Source organism: Manacus candei, unplaced genomic scaffold (assembly GCF_025592945.1).
Source record: "Manacus candei isolate 608988 ecotype Guabito, Panama unplaced genomic scaffold, ASM2559294v1 h1tg000129l, whole genome shotgun sequence".
NCBI classification, from domain to species: Eukaryota; Metazoa; Chordata; class Aves; order Passeriformes; family Pipridae; genus Manacus; species Manacus candei.
Genome location: NW_026138177.1, coordinates 367424 through 378227, shown reverse-complemented (window position 1 = coordinate 378227; position 10804 = coordinate 367424).

Sequence of the window (10804 nt, the reverse complement as noted above, 5' to 3'; positions counted from 1 at the left end):
TACGAGAAAGCACATTCCAAGGCTACCATACCCTTACAGTCCAAAAGGGCTTACGTTACGGAATAATTTTATTTATTACATCCGGAGCATTCTTCTTCCTAGGATTCTTCTGAGCATTCTTCCACTCCAGCTTAGTCCCCACTCCAGAACTCGGAGGACAATGACCTCCTATAGGAATCAAACCTCTCAATCCAATAGAAGTCCCCCTACTAAACACTGCTATCCTCCTAGCCTCAGGAGTCACTGTCACATGAGCACATCACAGCATTACAGAGGGCAATCGGAACCAAGCTACCCAAGCCCTACTTATAACCGTCCTATTAGGATTCTACTTTACAGCACTTCAAGCAATAGAATATTATGAAGCTCCATTCTCAATTGCCAACGGAGTCTATGGATCAACCTTTTTCGTCGCCACAGGATTTCATGGTCTCCACGTAATCATTGGATCCTCCTTCCTCTTGATTTGCCTCCTCCGCCTCGTAAAATTCCACTTCACATCCAACCACCACTTTGGCTTTGAAGCAGCAGCCTGATACTGACATTTTGTTGACATTATCTGACTGTTCCTCTACATAACAATCTATTGATGAGGATCTTGCCCTTCTAGTATATTAATTACAATTGACTTCCAATCTCTAAAATCTGGATCAAAACCAGAGAAAGGCAATTAACATCATCCTCTTTATATTCACAATTTCTCTATCACTATGTATTATCTTAACTTCACTAAACCTTTGATTAGCTCAAATAAATCCAGATTCAGAAAAATTATCCCCATACGAATGTGGTTTTGACCCACTGGGCTCTGCCCGCCTCCCATTTTCAATCCGATTCTTCCTTGTCGCAATCTTATTCCTCTTGTTCGACCTAGAAATTGCCCTCCTACTGCCCCTCCCATGGGCTACTCAACTCCTCTCCCCCCTTACTACCTTAACATGAACCTCCACAGTCATTCTCCTCCTCACACTAGGGCTAATTTATGAATGAATTCAAGGGGGCTTAGAATGAGCAGAATAACTTCAGAAAGTTAGTCTAGCAAAGACAGTTGATTTCGGCTCAACAAACCACAGTCCTACCCCGTGACTTTCTCAATGACCTTTCTGCATTTAAGCTTCTACTCTGCCTTCACCCTAAGTAGTCTAGGACTAGCCTTTCACCGAATACACCTAATTTCTGCCCTGCTATGCTTAGAAAGTATAATACTATCAATATACATTGCCCTCTCCATATGACCTATTCAAACCCAAACAACATCCCCCACCTTAATGCCCATTCTTATGTTAGCATTCTCAGCCTGTGAAGCAGGCACCGGTCTAGCAGTCCTAGTAGCTTCCACCTGAACTCACGGATCGGATCATTTACACAATCTAAACCTTCTACAATGTTAAAAATTATTCTCCCCACAGTCATATTACTCCCCATGACCCTCTTATCTCCTCCAAAATTCCTATGACTCAATGTCACCTCGCACGGCCTCTTAATTGCAACCGCTAGCTTACAATGACTTCTTTCAACCTATTACCCTAGCAAAAACCTATCACCATGACTTGGAACTGATCAAATTTCATCCCCCTTATTAGTTCTATCTTGTTGACTTCTACCTCTTATAATCCTGGCAAGCCAAAATCACCTTCAACAAGAACCTCCCACACGAAAATATATTTTTACCATAACCATAATCCTCACCCAACCATTCATTATCTTGGCCTTCTCAGCCTTAGAACTGATATTATTTTATATCGCATTCGAAGCTACCCTAATCCCTACCCTAATTCTAATCACACGATGGGGTAGCCAACCAGAACGTTTAAGTGCTGGAATCTACCTCTTATTTTAGACACTAATTAGTTCTCTTCCCCTATTAGTAGTGATCCTCTATCTTCACACCCAAACAGGAACTATACACATCACTATAATAAAACTTTCACACTCATCTCTTACAAACTCCTGAACAGGCCTCATATCAAGTCTAGCCCTATTGCTCGCTTTCATAGTGAAAGCTCCCCTTTACGGACTACACCTATGACTCCCAAAACCCCATGTAGAGGCACCAATCACAGGATCCATACTCCTAGCTGCGCTCCTCCTCAGACTTGGGGGATACGGCATTATACGTACCTCAGTAATTACAAACTCCCTATTAGACTACCTCTACTACCCATTTTTAACCCTAGCCTTATGAGGGGCACTAATGACAAGCTCCATCTGCCTACGCCAAATCGACCTTAAGTCATTAATCGCCTACTCCTCAGTAAGCCACATAGGTCTAGTCATTGCCGCAACAATAATCCAAACCCACTGATCCTTTTCAGGGGCCATAATCCTAATGATTTCACATGGACTCACCTCTTCCATACTATTTTGCCTAGCTAATACAAACTATGAACGCATACATAGTCGTACTCTCCTTCTAACACGAGGCCTACAACCCCTTTTACCTCTAACAGGAATCTGATGGCTCCTAACCAACCTAACAAACATAGCCCTTCCTCCTACCACTAACCTGATAGCTGAATTAACTATCATAATTGCACTCTTCAACTGATCCACCTTCACCATTATCCTAACCGGAGCCACAACTCTACTAACTGCAGCCTATACCCTCTACATACTCCTTATAACCCAACGAGGTCCAACTCCAACCTATATTACAACCACCCAAAATTCAAATACACGAGAACATCTCCTTACAACACTTCATATCCTACCCTCCCTCCTCCTCATCCTAAAACCAGAGCTAATCTCAGGAATTCCCACATGCAAGCATAGTTTTAACCCAAACATTAGACTGTGATCCTAAAAATAGAAGTTAAACTCTTCTTGCCTGCCGAGGGGAGGTTTAACCAACAAGAACTGCTAACTCTTGCATCTGAGCCTAAGACCTCAGCCCCCTTACTTTTAAAGGATAATAGCAATCCACTGGTCTTAGGAGCCATTCATCTTGGTGCAAGTCCAAGTAAAAGTAATGGACTTCCCATTAATCCTCAACACCTCTATATTCTTGACCCTGGTTACCCTCTCTATACCCATCCTACTCCCCCTCCTATCCAAAAACTACCTAAACTCTCCAACAACCATCATACACACTGTTAAAACTTCCTTCATAGTTAGTTTAATTCCCATAATCCTCTCCATCTACTTAAATATGGAAAATACCACTTTCTATTGAGAATGAAAATTTATTGCGAACTTCAAAATCCCTTTTAGCCTTAAAATAGACCAATACTCCTTAACGTTTTTTCCTATTGCACTATTCGTAACATGATCTATTCTTCAATTTACAACATGATATATAGCCTCAGAACCCCACACCACAAAATTCTCTCTTTACCTTCTAATCTTTCTCATTGCAATACTCATCTTAATCATCGCTAATAACATATTCCTCTTATTTATCGGCTGAGAGGGAGTCGGAATTATATCCTTCCTCCTGATTGGATGGTGACACGGTCGAGCAGAAGCCAACACCGCTGCACTTCAAGCCGTACTTTACAACCGTATTGGGGATATTGGACTAATCCTCTGCATAGCATGACTGGCATCCTCAATAAACACTTGAGAAATTCAACAGCAATCCTCCCCAAACCAAATATCCCTTCTCCCTCTCTTAGGGCTCATCCTAGCCGCCACAGGTAAATCCGCCCAATTTGGCCTGCATCCATGACTCCCAGCAGCTATAGAAGGGCCAACCCCTGTATCTGCCCTACTCCATTCCAGCACAATAGTAGTTGCCGGAATCTTTCTACTTATTCGCACTCACCACATATTATGTAACAACCAAATTGCCCTAACTATGTGCCTTTGTATAGGTGCCCTATCCACCCTATTTGCCGCTACATGCGCTCTTACCCAAAACGACATCAAAAAAATTATTGCTTTCTCTACATCCAGCCAACTAGGACTAATAATAGTCACTATTGGCCTAAATCTACCTCAACTAGCCTTCCTACACATCTCTACGCATGCATTCTTTAAAGCCATACTCTTCCTTTGCTCTGGGTCTATCATTCACAGCCTTAACGGTGAACAAGACATTCGAAAAATAGGAGGATTACAGAAACTACTCCCTACAACTACCTCATGCCTGACAATCGGAAATTTAGCTCTCATAGGAACACCATTTTTAGCAGGGTTTTACTCAAAAGATCTCATTATCCAAAGTCTTAACACCTCCTATCTAAACACCTGAGCACTCCTCCTAACCCTCGTAGCTACAGCTTTTACTGCAACTTACAGCCTACCTATAGCCCTACTAGTACAAACTGACTACACCCGGATTCCCTCCATTACTCCCATCAATGAAAACAACCCAGCAGTCACAAACCCAATTACTCGTCTCGCTCTCAGAAGTATTATAGCTGGTCTATTAATTACCTCTTATATCTCCCCTACAAAAACTCCTCCTATAACCATACCACTGGTCACAAAAACCACTGCTATCATTATTACAACATTAGGCATCATTCTGGCATTAGAACTATCAAAACTCACACATACCTTCTCTGCCCCCAAACAAAATATCACTATAAACTTCTCCAGCACTCTAGGATATTTTAACCCCCTTATACACCGCCTCAGCTCTACTAAACTCCTAAACAACGGCCAGAACATTGCATCCCATTTAATCGACCTATCCTGATATAAAAAAATAGGCCCAGACGGACTAGCGACCCTTCAACTCAAAGTATCCAAAATCTCAACTACTCTACACTCCGGACTAATCAAAACCTATCTAGGATCCTTCGCTCTCTCTATCTTAATTATAATCTTATTTACACAGAACTAAGAATTAATGGCCCCTAACTTACGAAAACATCACCCCCTTCTAAAAATAATCAACAATTCTTTAATTGACCTCCCAACACCACCAAACATTTCCGCCTGATGAAACTTTGGATCTCTTCTTGGCATCTGTCTAACAATCCAAATCACCACTGGCCTCCTACTAGCAATACATTATACAGCGGATATCACCCTGGCATTCACGTCCGTCGCCCATACATGCCGAAATGTTCAATTCGGCTGACTAATCCGAAACCTCCATGCAAACGGCGCCTCCTTCTTCTTCATATGCATTTACCTACACATTGGACGAGGATTCTACTATGGTGCCTACCTATATAAAGAAACCTGAAACACAGGAGTTATTCTCCTCTTAACTCTAATAGCAACTGCCTTCGTAGGATATGTCCTCCCATGAGGCCAAATATCATTCTGAGGCGCTACAGTAATTACTAACCTATTCTCAGCAATTCCTTACATTGGCCAAACACTTGTAGAATGAGCTTGTGGAGGATTCTCAGTTGACAACCCTACACTTACCCGGTTCTTTGCCCTCCACTTCCTCCTCCCATTCTTAATTGCAGGTCTCACCCTCATCCACTTAACTTTCTTACACGAAACAGGCTCAAACAACCCCTTAGGTATTTATTCAGACTGCGACAAAATCCCATTCCACCCCTATTTCTCAATAAAAGATATTCTAGGCCTTTTGTTCCTCCTCATTTCTCTAATAACACTTGCCATATTCTCACCCAACCTCTTAGGAGATCCAGAAAATTTTACACCTGCAAACCCATTAGTAACACCTCCCCACATTAAACCTGAGTGGTACTTCCTATTTGCATATGCTATCCTACGATCAATCCCCAACAAATTAGGAGGAGTCCTAGCCCTAGCCGCCTCCGTCTTAATTCTATTTCTAGCCCCATTCCTCCACATATCAAAGCAACGAACTATAACCTTCCCACCTCTCTCCCAACTTCTATTCTGAATCCTAGTAACAAATCTTTTAATCCTTACATGAATCGGTAGCCAACCAGTCGAACATCCATTTATTATCATCGGACAACTCGCCTCAGCTACCTACTTCACAATCATTCTCATCTTATTCCCCATTACTAGTCTCCTAGAAAATAAGATACTCAATCTCTAACCACTCTAATAGTTTATAAAAAACGTTGGTCTTGTAAACCAAAGACTGAAGGCCGCCCCCTTCTTAGAGTTTTCCAAAAAATATCCAAGCACCCCCCAACTTTCCAATCAACACGTACATCAAGGGGAGGGATCCCCTCCTCCCCCCATACCCTACGGTATTACTTTGCATAGCATCCTCCACCACATTAGACATAACATGCATGTAGGAAAATCTGACATACTATTATTGCAAAAACCATCCAAATTTCCATACTATCTCCCATACAATCCAAAACTTGTCATTCACAGATCTAGGCACATTCCCACACAAGGACATAACATGTCATGTTCTAGGAATAATCCCGCCAAACGAACTAAAACCTAAAACTGCTAATTTTCGCATAAAATCCTTCTCAATACGAGGAACGTCACAGAACCTAAAATCCATGGTCCATGGACCACTCACCACTTAACCTTGCTCTATGTACCAACCAAGAAGTGCTGGGTTATTTATTAGTCGTACTCCTCACGAGAAACCAGCAACCCGGCGTTAGTAATGTTTATCATGTCCAGCTTCAGGTGTATTCTTTCCCTTTCCACCAATAACCCACTCTCATAACTTGCTCTTTGTCGCCTCTGGTTCCTCGGTCAGGGCCATAACTTGCTTAATTTTCCTAAACTTGCGCTCCGTTACTAATGGTTGGGGATGTTCGGCCAACCTGGACCTCGTGATCGCGGCATTTTCTCTCTTCTAAACTTTTGGTTTTTTTTTTTGGGGTAGATCTCATTAAGCCCTTCAGAGTGCTCTGCCAGGGGGCTCCCATATATGGTTGACATGGACCCCTTATGGTCGGCGAGCGGTTTTCTCACTTTCGCGTGAAAATTAATGATATGGTTTCAAGTGTTATTCGGTCTCATACTGTTGCACTGATGCACTGTCACGTGCTGTTGGCTTGGTTTTTCCATTACGTCTCTAATCAAGTTGCAATTTAATTAATGTACGCCAGACATATTTTTTGTCGTCAATTTCACAAAAAATGACAAAAATTTTGTCATTTTTTGCAATGATCTAGGGACTTTCCCTCTATTCATCATAAATTTTTGTTTTTAAATTTTTTAACAAAAATTTCAAATTTTACAAACTTTCCATTCCCCTAATTTTCCAATTCAGACATTTGCATCATCAATTTGTTAAATTTTTTTAACACACTTTCATCATTCATTTGTTCATTTGTTTGTTTACACTTTAATCTACCCCATCATTTCCTTTCATCATTCATTTCTTCATTTGTTTGTTTACACTTTAATCTACCCCATCATTTCCTTTCATCATTCATTTGTTCATTTGTTTGTTTACACTTTAATCTACCCCATCATTTCCTTTCACCCTCTTACCTCCCCAATTAATCGCCCCCACTACTCTAACTAATATTCCACCCACATACACCTTTAACAGTTGGTCCCTTTATCACCAACTCCCAAAGCTGGCATTTTCATTAAACTATTCTCTGAACCACACCTCCTTAAAACGCCCGAATTGCCCCACGAGACAACCCTTGTACAAGTTCTAGCACAACAAACAACGTCAGCAACAGACCCCAGCCCGCAATTAAAAATTGTCCCACCCCCCAAGAATAAAACATAGCCGCTCCCTCAAAATCCAACCGAATAGATAAAACACCCCCACTATCCACCGTGTTTATCCCTAACCACTCTAGCTCAGATAGCCCTATAATAAACACCCCACCCCCCAACACTAAAACTAACCCAGCACCATACCCAACAACCTGCCAGTCCCCTCAGGTCTCAGGAAATGGATCTGCTGCCAATGAAACCGAATACACAAAAACCACTAACATCCCACCTAAATATACCAGAAATAACACTAGTGATACAAAAGACACCCCCAAACTCATTAACCATCCACACCCTACAATACACGCCAACACTAACCCCACTACTGCATAGTATGGAGAAGGACTGGAAGCAACTGCTAGTCCTCCCAAAATAAAACTAACACTTAAAAATAGTATAAAGTACATCATAACAATTCCTGCTTGACCTCTATCCAAGACCTTTGGCCTGAAAAACCATCGTTGTAATTTCAACTACAAGAACATAAACCTTAACAAACCCGCCCACAACACTACAATCCTGCCCCTTTCTACTCTTCTAACTTCTCAACAACACATTCTTGTTATCCACTAGAACTACTTCTCCAACCACTAAACAAATCCTAAATCAATATCAACTATTACTACAACTAAAACAAGCACAAATAATAATCACTATGCCTATAACAGCCTTAGTCCTTGTAGCTTACAATAAAGCATAACACGGAAGATGTTAAGACGGCTATTACACATACCCAAGGACAAAAAAGACTTAGTCCTAACCTTACAGTTAGTTCTTGCCAAATATATACATGCAAGTATCCGCATCCCAGTGAAAATGCCCTCAGCACCTTAAAAAGACAGCAGGAGCAGGCATCAGGCACACCACTCCAATTGTAGCCCAAAACGCCTTGCCTAGCCACACCCCCACGGGTTTTCATCAGTAATTAATATTAAGCAATAAGTGTAAACTTGACTTAGTTAAAGCAACTTACCAGGGTTGGTAAATCTTGTGCCAGTCACCGCGGTCACACAAGAAACCCAAATTAACTTTATACGGCGTAAAGAGTGGTTTTTCATTATCACTTCAACTAAGACTGAAATGTAACCAAGCTGTTATAAGCACAAGATGCATCCAATACTCCCATAGAAATGATCTTAGCTTCATGATCAACAAAACTCCACGAAAGCCAGGACACAAACTGGGATTAGATACCCCACTATGCCTGGCCCTAAATCCCGATGCTTTCACCACTTAAGCATCCGCCTGAGAACTACGAGCACAAACGCTTAAAACTCTAAGGACTTGGCGGTGCTCCAAACCCACCTAGAGGAACCTGTTCTATAACCGAGAACCCACGATACACCCAACCATCCCTTGCCAAATCAGCCTATATACCGCCGTCGTCAGCCCACCCCTAAACTGAGGGTTTAACAGTGGGCACAACAGCAACATCCCACTAATAAGACAGGTCAAGGTATAGCTCATGAGATGGTAGAAATGGGCTACATTTTCTAGCATAGAATACCTCACGACAAGGAGTGTGAAATCACTCCTAAAAGGCGGATTTAGCAGTAAAGCAGGATAATAATGCCTCCTTTAAGCTGGCTCTGAAGCACGTACATACCGCCTGTCACCTTCCTCACAAGCTAGGATTAATTTTATTTATAATAAACCCCTAAGCTAGAGATGAGGCAGGTCGTAACAAGAGAAGTGTACCGGAAGGTGCACTTAGTCTACTAAGACGTAGCTATAACTAAAGCATTCAGCTTACACCTGAAAGATATCTGTTCCATATCAGATCGCCTTGAAGCCTAACTCTAGCTCTTCTACCAGATTACATAGAAACTAAGTTAATACTACCCATTAAATCAAAACATTCTCTCACTCAACCTAGTCTAGGCGATAGAAAGGTAAACTCAAGACGCAATAGAGATCATGTACCGTAAGGGAAGAATGAAATAGTAATGACAAACCAAGCAATAAATAGCAAAGACCAACCCTTGTACCTTTTGCATCATGATTTAGCGAGAACTACCCAAGCAAAACGCCAATTTAAGCTTGCTTCCCCAAAACCCAAGCAAGCTACTTACGAGCAGCTATCTACTGAGCAAACCCGTCTCTGTTGCAAAAGAGTGGGAAGACTCGTTAGTAGTGGCGAAAAGCCAATCGAGCTGGGTGATAGCTGGTTGCCTATGAAATGAATCTTAGTTCCCTCTTAATTCACCTCCCAGGACTACACTCAACCCACATGAAGCGAATTAAGGGCTATTTAAAGGAGGTACAGCTCCTTTAAAAAAGAATACACTCTCCCCTAGTGGATAAATTTAATTACAGCTTAATTGTGGGCCTTCAAGCAGCCACCATTAAAGAATGCGTCAAAGCTCCTCACCTAAAAAAATCTAAACTTCCTCATGACTCCCCCTTCCCCAATAGGCCAACTTATATTAAATAAGAGAATTTATGCTAAAATAAGTAACTAGGGATCCCCTCTATGGCGCAAGTTTACATTACAACATTATTAACAATCCACAGGATATTTTTTAACCTTAACAAGACCTTATACCCAAAACTCTGTTAACCCACCTATGGAGCGCCCCCAAAGACGATTAAAATCTGTAAAAGGAACTAGGCAAATCCAAGGCCCGACTGTTTACCAAAAACATAGCCTTTAGCAAACCAAGTATTAAAGGTGAAGCCTGCCCAGTGACAATTTGTTCAACGGTCGCGGTATCCTAACCGTGCAAAGGTAGCGCAATCAATTGTCCCATAAATCGGCACTTGTATGAATGGCTTAACGAGGTCTTAGCTGTCTCCTACAGATAATCAGTGAAATTGATCTTCCCGTGCAAAAGCAGGAATAACCCCATAAGACAAGAAGACCCTGTGGAACTTTGAAATCTGCTACCACTCCCATAAACAATACTCACCCACAGGGCCTACTCCCCCGGGATTTTGCTGGTGTGCATTTTTTGGTTGGGGCGACCTTGGAGACAAACTTAACCTCCAAATATCAGACAATCCATCTTAACCAAGAACTACCCATCAACGTGCTAATAGTAACCAGACCCAATATAATTGATTAATGAACCTAGCTACCCCAGGGATAACAGCGCAATCTCCTTCAAGAGCCCACATCGACAAGGAGGTTTACGACCTCGATGTTGGATCAGACATCCTAGTGGTGCAACCGCTACCAAGGGTTCGTTTGTTCAACGATTAACAGTCCTACGTGATCTGAGTTCAGACCGCAGTAATCCAGGTCGGTTTC